Source organism: Balaenoptera acutorostrata, chromosome 1 (assembly GCF_949987535.1).
Source record: "Balaenoptera acutorostrata chromosome 1, mBalAcu1.1, whole genome shotgun sequence".
NCBI classification, from domain to species: domain Eukaryota; kingdom Metazoa; phylum Chordata; class Mammalia; order Artiodactyla; family Balaenopteridae; genus Balaenoptera; species Balaenoptera acutorostrata.
The window spans coordinates 121,040,936-121,056,249 of NC_080064.1; the positions used below are offsets into that span (position 1 = coordinate 121,040,936).

The following is a 15,314-nucleotide window of genomic DNA, read 5'->3' on the forward strand; positions in this document are numbered from 1 at the left end:
GTCTCTAAAGGCAATGCATATTCATTTTTAAGGACAGCACCAAATTCTGGATAGACTCTATTGTGTAGATTCTAATAAGAAGAGCCTTGAGTGCAAAGTAGATAAATGTTGTTTTTGTTGAAGATGCAGTGATGATTTCAAGGCTATTATATGGAGTCACGGTTCAGTGAAATAATTTTTATGCCAAATAGACTCCCAGAATTCAATAGGGACCTGTCCTCCAGTGAAAAACAGTAGAAGGTATAGTGCCCTGAGAAATGGGTGTACCTTAAGCTGCTAAATCTCAAATCAGCATGCTTTCCCCTTCCTGCATGTATGAAACTGAATCACTGCTAATATTTCATCATGAGTAGTTCTTGTGTCTCCAGTTTTTGTTTTAAGGGTGAGAATGGGTTTGTGGTTGTTTTCTCTTTGTCTTCTTTACTATCAAGTGTGAATATTTGTGCAACTGATTAGTGGAGTTTGGACATAGTTTGCGTCATGGAAAGCCTCACCCTACCACCCACTTTGATTTAAATCCATTGAAGATTACTTATTCATTCATCAAACTTCCTTCAAGAACAGATTACATGCCCATCACTGTGCTAATCACTGAAATCTCAACCCTTGCCAGATGGAACTCAGTGTGGTCAGTGAAGACAGCTGAAATGTGGACAGATACTTGGCAAGACACTGTGCTAAGTGTAATGGAAGCGTGGAGAAGATACAGACCAGGCAGAAGGAGAGAAACTCCCCATCAGCCTTCCTAGCCTCCATGGTACCAGAGCAAAGTTTGCAAAGATGCGTGGAGTTTTCAGATGGACAATGGAGAAAGGTACTGAGTGAGCAGATGCCCGGTGGCTTTGTGGAGTAACAGACAACTTACTGTCAGGGGAGCTTAAAGCGCGAGGGTGGGTAGGAAAGAGAAGAGGACACAGTCAGCCAAGGGCAGGGAAAATACAGACAACATTGCATTCTAGTACAATTTTGCATATAATCTTTATTCATTCCACCAATATTTGAGTGCCAAGTATGTGCCAAACCCGGTGGGGGGAGGGAATAAGTAAAGCCCGATGTCTATTTTTATAAGTTTAAACATTTGCAATGCTGTTGTCATTTTGTTCCACTCTGAGCTAAGTATAACCCAATTCCATTCTTCTGGGTGTTTCAAGCAGAGCCAACATGCACAAGGCAGCTCTCTGCTATCAGAAATCCTCCCCACCCCATCCCCTGTTCCTATAAAGAAAGGAGAGGCAGCATTGATTATTTTTCATTTAAGTCCTCCTTCTGAGTTTTCGTTTTGTTTTTAGAGGTCCTCCAGGACGTGGGCTAATTTGTATGGTGTGTTTGGGTCAGTTACATCCTTACAAATCTATGTATTTTTGAAACAGGTGAGACCATTGTTTGTCACTCAGATTCAGGCAGAGTGATAGAAAAAAGCAAAGAGGGAAGGAGATGGGTCTGACATTGCATTCACACTGGAAAAACTGAAAATAGACGTGAAGCAAGCCTTGGAGCAGTAACCACTAGTCCTACCCTAGCTGGCTGTTTCAATGCTCCCAAAGTGGCCGAGTTCCAGTATCACCTCACTGGGGCTCTGCCTGAAATCCGGTGTGAGGCTGGGATAGTGTGAATATTCCTTGCATCCCACAGGATCTGGTTCCTATTGTCTGCTGCCTATGCTTCTCTCTCCACAGCACCTCGAGTAGATGGTACTGTGATCATGGTCGTAAGTATTATTAATGATAGCAGCCATGACAACAAGTCAAGGCCCGGTCACTGGCTTTGATGTCAACAAGAGAAAAGGGAGGTTTTCATTTGTTTCAAATGAAAACAGATGCATATGGGTAGGGCTAGCATTAAGCAGAACAGTAGAATGGTGGTTTTTGTTTTGGGGGTTCCCTCATTCCCCACAAGTTTCTCTATTAGGCAACCCTTCCCTCAGTAATTCTCCCCATGTGATGAGCAGGGAGGTGGCCCTCCTCCAGCGTCTGTTCATCTTTCCTTACCATCCAGGCTCTTCCTGCTTTTTCCTGAGAATGGTTTTGTGAATGAGAGAACCCAAAGGGAAGATGTCCCCTCAGCTTGAAAGCCTGCTTTCTCACAGAGTGTCACTGTCATTATCTAAGCCGGGGGTGATTTTAGAAGTAGAGAAAAATCTGCTCACTCACCAATATCTCTACCTTATGCCTGAAACTTCCAGCAAGTGAGTCGCCAATCAACTCGGCTCAATCCTATTCAGTTCATAATGATACCGAGGGTTCGTCGCTAGCATGTGTAAAACACTGTTAGATGGACAACTCTATGTCCAGCCGGGATTGTACTCATTTTAAATACTCCGTGTAGTTTACTTTTTGCTCTGCTTGGATCTTGAAAAAATGTAGTGTACATGAAGGATTCGAGATACACTAGACGTAGCCATTGCCTTTAAGAAGACTGTCAAGGTGGAGGAATTGTGAATGAGGTCGTTTGTGCTCTTTGGGGGGCAGGAGTATAAATAAAGGTGCCGCCACCCACCCCAGGCTCACCTGGCTCCCATTCCTTACGTCTCATGCTCTGCCTCTCCCTGGCCCAGTTGGGCTTATTCTCGGCTGGCTCCACTGTCCACCTCCACGGCCCTCTCTCACCTTTCTCACAGCTGCTTCTTTCAATTCCACAGTGCTTGGGTCTCTCCTCCTTCCCAAGCTTCCCCCAGTTCCAGGTCCGCCCCCCAGATAGTCTCAATTGTTCCTTCCTCCCTACACTTGGACTCCTTTGGCTTCTTTGGTTCTGGAATCTGTTCTTAGATTAGAATGTGGATCGACAGATTGGAGCATCTTGATCTATGGCACTGACCCTGCCCCCACCTCTTCTGCCCTCATCTCTCCTTCCTGATTCCTTTTGGGAAGGTCAAACCTTCCCCAAAGGAAAGGCCCATGCCCTTCCATTTTGGGGCTCTATCTAATGCAGTCCTTATTACAGTGACTATTTTTGCTTTCTTAGGTCTGATTTCTGAGTCCCTCAACTAGACTACAACTGCATGGCCTCTCGAGGGGTCGCACTTTCTGGGCTCTGGAGTAGGGGTTCCTGGGTTGAATCCTTCCTGACTGCGGGCAAAGTATTTTTTTCTTCGTGCTTTTATTTCTTCTTGTTTAAGAAGTGTCCACTGCATAGTGTCCTTGTGAGCATTCAGTGAGATGATACATGTAAAGCACTTTAACAATGCTGGACATAAAAGAATATATATATTTATTATTATTATCATTATTTTTTATTATCTATAGAAGGAGATCTTGCTAGGCCAGAAGGGATACTGGGACCCTGTGTGTCTCCTTGCTCCAGATCTTAATCTTTTAGGTCTGTGACTAAGAGCATAAAACCTGAGGTGGTAAATGCAGTGTTGGGCTCCTGGAGTTTTAGACTTTTTTCTGGAGGTTTATAGCAGAACCAGAGTTGGTTGGGAAGAGATTAGAGCTCTATTGTTGCTTTAACACTTCTATGTAAATTCTTGCAGGATAAAAATACTTGGTAATTATATGTGGTTGGTTTAAGAGAACACTTTTCCTCATAAAAAAATAATACCTTGACCTTGAAGAAAGAAGTTATTTGGCATTTACTTTCAGAAATGGCAGGCAGATTTATCGGCAGAGGCAGTAACAGATTAAAGTCCAGGAGGACAGAGGGATAGAGGATTCAAACACGGTTTAAAATATTACTTAAACTTAATGTTGTATTTATACATTTAATTCATTTCTATTAGCTACCAAGATATTTAACATAAAATAATTAGAATCTCAAGATGGAAATCAAAGTGGCCACAATTTTAATTAAACCATCTCCTAGGGAATTAGGCTGCATAATGAGAGGTAGCCTGGTGTAGTGATGAGAGTCAGGGGGCTAGAGGTACTGCCACCAACTTGTGGATGCTTGGGCAAGTCACCTTATTTTGAGTCCAAGACCAAAGAGTTTATTTGTTGGTTGACTCCCTCCCCAACACTTTTTTTTTTTAACAAAATAGAATTCTTTTTTTTTTTTTCCTCTAAAGGAAATCTTGCATAGAATCCTAATATAGAAAGGAAAGTAAAATTAGCCTCTCCTATTCCCTCTCCCCTGTACCAGCCAAGCCCCTCACTGGTATCCCCCCCGGCCACTAAAGCCCCGAGGTATCCTAGAACAGGAACTCCACAGAACATACTGTGAAAAATTGCCTAGGGGATCTTGATCTTTCCTTCCAGCTATAACATTCTATGATTCTGGTTCTAATATGTCCCTATCCTACATTTCACAATCTTCTGCCCCTTTTGTATTTTATTCAAGGATATTAAAAAAAAAATCAGTGGAGATGGACTTAGTAAGCAGAAGAAAAGAGAATAAGAAGGAACCTTTTGCATCACACATCCCTATCCCTCCCCTCTCATCTCCTTTCTGTTCTTCATGTCCAAGGCTCTAGCTGGATTTGTGACTCCAGACTTGCCTGGGGCTACTATGCATTGTGATAAGTTTGACTTAGAAAAATTGATAAAACTCTCCTTCCTTCACTGTCCTACTCAGTCTCTGCTTCCCAGGTCCAGATTTCTAGTCCTTGGTGAGCAGCCTGGCAGGTCTTGGGCCACTCACATCCTGGTTCCTATGGGCAACTGGCCAAGGTTACAAGGCCAGGGGAATGTGATAACTTCTTTCTTACTTTCTTGAATGCTGAGCCTGGCCAAGATCTAATGTTGGCATTATATGTTGAAGAATAATCAATTATCAATTAATGAGATTGTGAATAAATGAGATATTATATGAAAAGGACTTGGCAAGCTGCTTCACCTCAGTAATGTTGCCTTTCTCTTGTCTTCCAAATTTCTCTTCCCTTTGGGCCTATCCAAGGGAACTATAACCATAGATAAGGCCTACAGGATGTCAGTCAAGTTGCTGGGTGACTCTAGTCCCTTTTAAGACTATGTTTAGCCACTGGCTAGACATATATTATAACCTTTGTAAATCCTTGTTAAAAGCAAGGTGAGATGTACCCATCACGGGCATTCATGCAAACAAGATTGCCAAATGGTTAAATATACTTATACTTCTTTCTCAATTGTCACTTTTTCCACAGTTAGTAGCAAATCTGCTCTTTCTTTAAAACCATCTTTTAAGGTAGTAATTCCTTCTTTAGTTCATATAAAGGAGGGAACATTCTTAGTGTCAAATAATAGAATTGCTTCAAAATTGTATCTCATTATAAACTCTTATTTCAATTGCCTTTAACAATTTGCAAATTTGTGCCTTGGGACTGCTTAACTACTGTGCTCAATTGCCCAAATGTGGATTTGGCAGAGGAAGAGATGGGGCATCAGAAGGGATGCCTCCATGAAAATATCCTCATGACTACGTTCAGCTGTATTTAAATACTAAGAATGTTGATAGAAAACCAGGTCTGGGTTTTAAAATACCTAATCTTATAATGGACCTCACTAGTTCACATTGTACTGACCTGTCCAATGCTGTTCAGTGATTACGAAAAGGTGATTATTTCTCTGGGAGGTTCTGCCCCATGCCAGGAAATTAGACATGGCAAGCGGAGTGGGCTGGATTTCAGCTCCCACATACTCCATTGCAGACTTTTGTGCAGGGTACAGTCCAAACATATATGCTGGCTCTTGGGCGAGGCTGGCCTGATCACTAATCTGCAACAGTTCCATAGGAAGGGAGGAGGTAACAACAGACTGAATCCTTAATTGTTTAATGGTTTCATTTTTCCTGCTAAGTCCAAGGCTGCAGCTCTCCTCTGTCCCCTCTCCAGACCAGGACATTTCAGGTAATTTTTTCCAGTTTTGCTGTCTCTTGACCTTGACCTTCACACTTTTTGTTGGATTCCACTGAGTTCTGTCCTTTGCGTCACCTTCCTTTTGTCTGTTTCATTGGTATTAAAAACATCTCCAATTTCATTGGAGATGTTTGTGTATTTGTTTTCATTTTTATTTTACAAGTAATTTGTAGAAATCACAGAAAAATCAGAAAATATATACAATAGACATTAAAAAAGAAAAAAATCACCTCTAATCTTAATTATAGGAGATGACCTATCACTGTCAATATTTTGGCATATACTCTTCTCAACTTTCTTATATTTAAATCTGTGTATAGAAATAATCTTTAAAATATTTTCTAACAGAAATACCTGTCTTTTAAAATTCAGTTTTGTCTCAGAAGGTTTCTCCCAGATAAAAAGGAAACCCAGAATAGTTTTCAACATGGAACATGATAAAAGAACAAACTATTCTTCTTCATAAGTATTTTCAGCAAATTGTACTATAATTTCAGACCTGTGATCTATATCCACCATACTGAATCCAAAGTATGGTCCATGCTTTAAAAAAATGGCACAGTAATCCCTCCAACTTCATGAACCAAGATCTGTTATCTCCAAGCTGGACTGGATCCCTGGGGCTAGGGCGCAAATAGGGAAGCATAACCCACTCACGCAAATAAAAATAAGATCCTTGTTAATCTTCCTCCAGGTGTGCTGTGGCTACCCAGTGCACTCATGGACTTTTATTTCACAACAGCTGGATCAATACCCAACTTTTGCCTGCATCATATTAATCGAGTCTTATGATTAGAATCCTACATTATTGATTTCAACAGCTGCTTCAGTGAAAATTTGGGAAGCACTTATTTGAAGTCTAAAAAGTAAGAAAGCAGGACATTGCATCACTGAAGTGACTTCATTTCTAGAAGTTTACGTTTTAATAATTACATATGTGCAGTCTGCTCTCATTACTTGTAGCTCTTAAAAAGGTAGTACTAGGAAATCTGTTGGATTACTGTAGTATCTTTGGAGAGTAACCACAGAATCCTTTATATTAGGGATTTTATCTTAACAACTGCAATGTGGTTTTCTAGTTTAAATTTTAAACTGAATAAATAAATTGTGAAAAAATGCAAAAAAACAAAAATGCCAATTGCTTCAGAGAACATGCAATTTTCATTGTGCTTCAATAATTCTTATTAAATCCTGCTGCTAAATAAAAGAACAAGCATTTGTGTACAAGTACACACACACACACACACACACACATGCACACATATTTACAATATGGTTTCCTAAAAATTAAAGACAGAGAGACAGAAGGACAGAGAAATAATGGAGATATAGGAACAAAATGTGCCATGGTGATAATTTAAGGTTACAATTTTTTTTTTTTTTGTAAATCAGTTTCTTAGGACACGTGATTACACTAGAAAAATATATTTTGTCAACTGTCTTTACAGTTCCTAGAGAAGACTGTGTGTGTGTGTGTGTGTGCGTGTGTATAAGAAATGGGAGAATGTTGGTCTTCTCAACCCAATTAAAATTTAACACTTGTCTCTTTTTAGCTGACATCCTCATTTTAGGGGAAAGAGTGAGGAAATACAATGCAAAGATGCTCTTTACAAAATAAAGATATTTCCTTCCTTCTCTAACTTGGTTTTGGCACAGCTGATAGCTCACACAAAGACACTTGGGATACACTTTTAGGCTATAGTGTTCTGAAATCCCCATGAAAAAACTCCTTACCAGTTTATTTATATTTATTTTTTGCTAAGGAAATGTTCTTGATGCTGGCAAATTGGTCTGCTTCTTAAGATTCATGTTGGTGCTTCTCTGATGGCCTCTATTACCCAATTTAAATACACAATAGTGAGACGGTTTGAACACACCATGTTAATCCAGCATCAGAGACCTCTGCGAGGCTGTTTGTTAAAAGAAAATTGTACCTGTTAAGAACTGGAAAGAGGCACACAGTTGCTGTTAACTACTTTACCAAATTGATTCTGACTCACTCGTTTCAAAATGAAAATTGAAATGCTTTTGCCTTTTTTTTTTTTTTTTTTGGTGAGAATTTGCTTTACTTAGCACTTAAGTGGGTATCATTTCTTGTGATTACAGAAAAATGCATCATAACTTTTGATTATGCTGCTATTAAGGATGCACAGTAGCAATTGCTAGCACCCGTAAAGTACTGCTGGTGGGTTCTGTGTAACTCGTTTTTATTTGGAATTGAGTGGAGGAGGAGGGCATGGATGAAATCACTCAAAGCTTGACTTACATAATGAACTCATTATGAACTCAGTCACCTGGGAGTGGAAGGAGCTAGAAGGGAAGAGGTTTTGTTAATGGATATTTTCTCCACTTCAACCCCTGTCCCAACTGCCACCCAATTATACAAAAAACTCCCATCAGCCATTCCTACACTTACTCGTTTCTTTAATAAATATATACAGAGGTCTACTATGTACAGGATGCTGACTAGATATGGTGGGGTCAAAATAAAGGAATATCATTTGAGGGGATATAAATTCTGAGGGAGCTTATATACAGGGTAAAAGATATCTGCATAATAATTTATGCACATAAATTATAAAAATAATAATTTATATGGCATACATTAAAAGTAAATTAGATTAAAGGTGGAAAAGATGACAGAAGCCTGGATTTCTGGAGAATTAGCTTTAGTCCTCCCATTAGGTTGTAAATGTCATGAGAGCAGGGATTACGTCTATCTTGTTTCCTGCATTATCTAGATCACACAACCTAGGATGTAGTAAGCACTTAATAAAGATCCGTTCAGTAATGAATAGCACACAGTAGTGTGCTTGCAAGGGCTAATTGTGTGCGTGTCTTCTCAACTCTGTGTTCAGTGGTATCATGTTGGTAGCTTGAAACTGGTCATGGTGGGGGTATTTACACTATAGAAACTGGCAAACATAACAAGGAAAGGTTTTCTTTCCTAATAGCTGATTGTTAAACATTGACCAGGACACCATGGCCACAAAGCCTTTCTTTACTTTATGCACATCTTGAGATAAATAGATAGATAGATAGATGATAGATAGATAGATAGATAGATATAGCAAAATCTATATCTTGCTATATCTATCTATCTATCTATATCTAGGTATAGCAAAATATTAACAGTGATAGGTTATTGGAAATGTCCAGTTCCAAAGTAACCATCTTGTGAACTGGGCTGGCCACCAGAAGGCCTCCTTTTACCTTGGCTCAAGGCAAGCTGAAACAACTTTTCTTTTGTCCTAGACCTGCAATGCTTACCTCATCAATGAGAGAAAGCAAGTCAATAAAATTGTTCTCTAAAGAAGAGTAAGTTGGCAGTATTTCTCTATTCAGTGCTTGCCTATCCTATGTGTCTCATGTCTTTCAAAGCAACAGCCTCAGTCTGCTTCCCAATCTGAGAGAATAAAACCTGAATGAACACAGCCCTTGGTGGGCTGAATGTTGAAACATGCTGAGTTATCACAGTGAGTTCCTTGACTTCAGCATTGTGGCTCAGTAAAAAATCCTTGCCCTAGATCCTGATGTAACCATCACATCGGGAGAAACTGGTAAAGGTGGAGAAAGGAAAGAGAAAAAGCAGGCATACTGAACAGATAGTAGGATGTGAGTGACAGCACAGAGGTGGAAAGGCCTGGGATATATCCAGTGAGCAGCCCAATCTGCAGGAGTAGGCAGTAAAGGGCTTTGAGGTCAAGGCCTAGGAGTCTGGCCTTTATTTGGCAACAGGGCCCATGAAAGGCTTCTGATTTCCTTGGTAAGACCACTCTTGGTGGTGGTGTGCAGGATGGCTTGGGCAGAGTACAGAGAGACTAAAGGCAAGGTGGCAATTGTCCTGTCCAGGACAAACATACAAGGGGTCTGAGATAGGATGATGGCAATAGAGTTAGAAAGGCATAAATTTATTTTAGCATTAAAAGCTCATGTGGAAGCGTATTGAATGTGGGAGGTGAGAGAAAGATGAGGGTGACACCAGGTTTTTAAAACTGGTTGACTAGGAAAACAATTACTCAATTAACAACAAACAAACAAATTAAAAAAAAAAGATACAACCCCCCCCCCCAAAAACCCAAAAAAACAATAAAAAAGAAAACTTCTGAGACAAATTTCATGGCAGATACTACACTCAGCATCTATTTCCATCCCTTTTCCTCTTTTCTTTGTCATCATAGATAGAAAGCTAGAATCTCACCTCCTCAGATTCCTGTGCTATGTGAGAGAGTGGTCATGTGATGAGGTGGCCACGTGACAGGGCACTGAATAATGAAACATAAGTGGAAGTCTGTTACTGAGAGAGGTGCCACCATTTCCAGCATCTGTCCTTTCTTCTTCTACCTGAAAAGCAGATATGATTGCTAGAACTATAGTTAGTGTCCCTGGAACATAGAGGAAAATCCAAGAGTATTTCAGAGATCACAGCCCTGGTATCCTTGATTTGCCAAACTAAAGCCAGTGCTTTCCTACCTCTGGACTTCTTGTTGCTGAAAAAGAAAAAAGAGAAAAGAAATTGAACTCAATGCTGTCTAATTAATACAACTGGTACCAATGTTGAATTCAGATTTAGACATGTTAAATTTGAGAGTAACAATAGAATGCCCAGGTAAAACGTTTCAACAGAGGTTTGAAAATTATAAGCTAGCTTCACATTAAAATTACCTAGAGAGTTAAAAAAGAAAAACCATACCTGGGTCCACCCAGGCTAATTGAATCAGAAACTGAGAGTGGGTCACTTAACCTCTCAGAGGTGGGGATGATCTGACAGTAGAGCAAGAAGTCAAGAGTCCTAGCCTGGTTACCTCTATTTCCACATAGAATTAGGAGGTAAAATCATAAGCAGAAATACTGGGCTGGGAAACTTGAGGACTGTTTGAAATCGCTCTTGTTTTAAAAGTTTATTTTTTAATTGAAGTATAGTTGGTTTACAATGTTGTGTTAGTTTCAGATATACAGCAAAGTGATTCATATATATATATATTCATATATAGAACATATATATTATATATATTCATATTCTTTTCCATTATGGTTTTTTACAGGATATTGAATATAGTTCTCCATGCATACAGTAGGACCTTGTTGTTTATCTATTTTATATATAGTAGTTTGTATATGCTAATCCCAAACTCCTAATTCATCCCTCCCGACTCCGTTTCCCCTTTGGTAACCATAAGTTTGTTTTCTAAGTCTGTGAGTCTGTTTCTGTTTTGTAAATAAGTTCATTTGTATCATTTTTTTAGATTCCACATATAAGTGATGTGTGATATTTGTCTTTCTCTGTCTGACCTACTTCACGTAGTATGATCATCTCTAGGTCCATCTATGAAATAGTTCTTGAAGGGGATGGGAGAGATTACTATCCAGGGACCTATGGAAAAATTTCCAGGAACCATGGAGGGAGGTTGGGAAGATGAAGTCAGAAACGAAGAATCTGTAGAACCAATTCAAGTGATTTGGAATTTTCTCCAGTAGAGGTTGAAGGTCTAGGTTTAAGATCAGAGAAGGAAAATAGTTGCATTGATTTCAGCGTTGGCCGATTGAGTACAGAGGAAAGACAAAAGGCAAGTTGGTTGAGGATGTTAACAAGAAGAGAGGCTGATGATGTAAACCATGTTTTATGGGCCAGATAAGTAAGGAAATAAAATCAACAGGAGGCAAATAAATTTGGGAGAAAATCAGGATCAAAAAAAATGGTTCTCTGGGTGAAATTTGAACAACAGATATTATACACATTGGGGAATGGGGGAGTTAGAAGATTAAGAGTTCTTGATTGAGGCAAGTGTAGTGTGCTGGCATTCTTTAAATTAAGGGTTACAAAGTAGACTAGTTCCCTGTGACATCGAGGTCCAGGGTGTGGCCCTTTGTCTGAATGATTCCAAAGGAGTTAACAACGACTGAAATTGAAGAAGGAGGGAACTGAGAGGAAGTTGCTGGATCATCCTCTTTACAGGAAAACTGAAGCCACCACGGATGATTATGAAATCTCAATTAGAGCAGTTGACTCAACCAAGACCAAAGTCTTCAGTCAATATGAGGGGCTGACTGGGAAGTGGGCAGGTGATAACGAGGTGAAGAGTAGAAGAACCAGCCAGATGTCTTAAGGCTCTACAGGGAAGATATTCACACAAGGGTAGGGAGAAAATGTTTGGAAAAGAGGGACACCTTGTAACTCTGATGGGGAGGGAAGGAGAGCATGAGAATGAGAACATACAGAGGGATCTAAAAGGGGAAGCAGCTAAGTTAGACTTATTGTCAGAGGGGTTTTAGAGATGGAAGGACACTAGGGATCACCTAATCCAAACGTCTTGTTTCAAATGGTGAAACAGAAACTCAGAGGGGGCCAGCAGTTCTCAAAGTCACACCACTAGTTAGCAGAATCTGGGTTTATTCATCTGCTGGTTATTGGTTATTAATTAATCAAATATTTATTGAGCAATCAGGGCCAAGATTCAGGGTTACCAAAATGAATAAGCTCAGAACTTGTCCTCAAGGAACTCATAGCATTGTGGGACAAGTGGATAAAGTCTGAAAATAATTCAAATATAGTGTTATACAGGGCAGGAGAGGGCCTTACAAAGGTTGATGTGGAAGTACAGGGATGAGCCTCTTGCCTGGGGGAGGGAGTAGAGCTGTGTGATTGTGATAGGGGTCTTGGTGGCATCAGAGCAACGTAGATAGAACACAGTATGTGACTGAGAAAATTAGACAAAGGTGCTTTTTCTTTCAGGCCAATGCAACACTCAGTCAAGGCACAGAGCTTGTCACATTGACTCTGACCTAGATTTCCTCCAGCTGCCACCCTCCTCCTCTCAACCTTCACAATTATGAGTGGCAGTCATGCGTAAGAGGTAGGGAGAATACTGGTATCAAGGGAGATGTCCCAAAGGAGATGGGGAACATTTGAACAATCTCTGCCTCCAAGTCCAAAGCTCCATCTGACTTCGACTTCTGATAGTTAAAGGAGCTAAACATCATCTTTTCTACAGAGGAGGCTGAGCCATCTACTTGGAGTAAGGACATTAGGTAGTGGAGGAGAATTGGAAACTGACAATTGTGGGAAACACTAGAAACAGGTGTCATGGAGTTTTAAAATAAGAAAACCAAGGATGGAATGTACTGTTATTAAGTTTACATCAAAGCAATTTTTTAATTTTTGCCCGCACCACGAGGCTTTTGTGTGATCTTAGTTTCCTGGCCAGGGATTGAACCCGGGTCCTCGGTGGTAAAAGCACAGAGTCCTAACCAATGGACCACCAGGGAATTCCCCAAAAGCAATTTTTAGTCTTTCAGTTCATCCATCCTGTGGTCAAGTCCATGCAGCTCTTCCACACCCAAAAGGGAGGGTGATAGGATGATGATTTGGAGACCTTGCTTATTGTAAATGGTAAAGTGCTTTAGACCCAAACAAGACGTACTTTTCCTGGCTATGCAGGTATGGCTACAGAGTGATTTTTCTTACAGAAAAAAAAGATAAAATGTAACAAGAGACATGAGAAAAAAGTGTTAACTGGTCAAAGTGAAACTCTATTAGAGGCAAGTTATCAGTGAGAATAGGTTAGGTAATGTGTTTGCAAGCTTCAAATCTCAGTGACCCCAAATAATAAAGGCTTATTTCTCTTGTTGCTACATTGGCAACATAGGGATTCTGTTTCACATCATCCCCAGTTAGAGATGCAGACTGAAGAAGCTCCTGTCATCTAGAGATTACTGGATACTGAGGGAAACAAAAGGAGACAGTGTGCAGGGTTTGCACTGGGAATAAAATGATTCTGTCCTGAAGCAACACGTGTCTCTTCTGTTCAGTTTTATTGGTCAAAGCAAGCCATGTGGCCATGCTCAACTTCATGGTAGTAGGGAAGTACAATCCTACATGTGCTAGAAGGGAGAAGAACTGGAATATATAGTGAATAGAATGAAGATTACCAGATACACTTCTTATAGCACCTCTGAGAGCCCACTGGTTTCCTGTTTCTCCCTTCATCAACCTACTCTACATACTTCTACCATAGTAACCTTCCTAAAATGGAAAATTCCTCTTCCTATAAACTTCCACAGCTTCTCCTTACCTTCTGAATCAAGTCCCAAATCTTTAGATCTACTTTGCAGGACCATTACCATCTATTCCAGGTCTACTTTTCCAGAGTAATCTGGGATGTCTTCTTTCACTCTCCACGCACTACTCATCTACCCCCACCTCCATCTTTACCATTTAGGTTTTCATTCATTTTTTTCAAATGTTAGCTTAAATGCCACAATCACCACAAAACAAAGTATTTTGCAATTCTTCCAGTTGGCATCTTGTCAGTGTTTTGTCAGTGCTTCCCAATAAACATTGCTTATATCCCTGTTTTCATAATAGAAGTTTGCATCCATGCCTCTTCCCCATTAGATAATAAGTAATTTGAGGATAGAAACAATAACTTGTTCATCATTATGTGATTCCCTTCCTACCTTTGTCAAAGTGTCAAGCACAGATCTTGATGCATGACAGGCATTCATTTTATGTTGCCCTCCTTGATTTGATCTGGTTGAGCCTTAATCTATCATGTCCTTCCTGATCCTCTGCTTGTAGTTCCAAGGACTTTCATAGTTAAAGTAGAGTTTCCCTGTTTGTGCTCACTATTAATATCCTGGGTTGGATGTTAGATATTCAGAACTCAATCGTTTTTAACTGTTGTGAAAAAAATGGTGCTCTGAAAATGGATAGGGAATGTAATTGGTTGGGAAATCTTTCAGGAAAAAGCGAGAAAGAGAGAGAGAAGACTATGTACATACTCTTTTTAAAGAAAACCAGAATGATAGCTACCATCAGACTACTTTTTATAGATAATTTCAGTTTAAATTTTGTTTTTCTCATTAGAATGTGAATGTTTGGAGAAGGTAGAGTATATTGAGACATCTTTATACCTATCATACCTGCACTGTCATGCTCAATACAACTGAGTTTCTTGTCAATTCTGTTAAATCTTGGCTTCTCCCCCATTGTGTGTATAGGTTGTGTTCACGTGGGGCTAAATCAGAATGATCATTGTATAATACTGGAAATGTTCGAGACCTAAGACATTATCGATTTGACTTTTTTTTTTTACATTATAGATAAAGAAACTGAGTTATAGGGAGAAGAAACGACATTATTTTCTTCCAAGCGTGCTATGCAGACATTCAAAGATTCCATCAAGTCTTTTCCTTTTGGGAAGTCTAAAATGCAAAATGATAATACTGACTAATGATCAGACATATTAGTGAAATCAGAGTAATTACTTGCATGAAATTATTGAGTAGATATTAAACGTCAGCTACCTTGCTAACTGCTGGAAATTCAAAGAGAAAGGACATGATTTCGTGTATATAACAGCTCTGAGTCTAGTCTACAATGTGTAAGGTCCCTTGCTGGGTGCTTTGGGAGACTGTTTACCACTTAGTGTCTCATGGAGATGTTTTAAATGCAATTATGCACTCATGTTGCTGAAGTATTTTTCAGTTAAGTACTTTTAAGTTCAGATTATTCATTGAATTCTCTAATTGTTGGTTTAAAAGTTTC

General features: G+C 39.6%; 1 non-coding gene across 1 annotated transcript; it reads right to left on the reverse strand.

Annotated features, from left to right (window-relative positions):
• Positions 1-12,960: 12,960 nt before the first annotated feature.
• TRNAK-UUU (transfer RNA lysine (anticodon UUU)) lies at positions 12,961-13,033 on the reverse strand. The gene has a single exon. It is a non-coding gene; the product is annotated as a tRNA-Lys (tRNA).
• Positions 13,034-15,314: the final 2,281 nt, after the last annotated feature.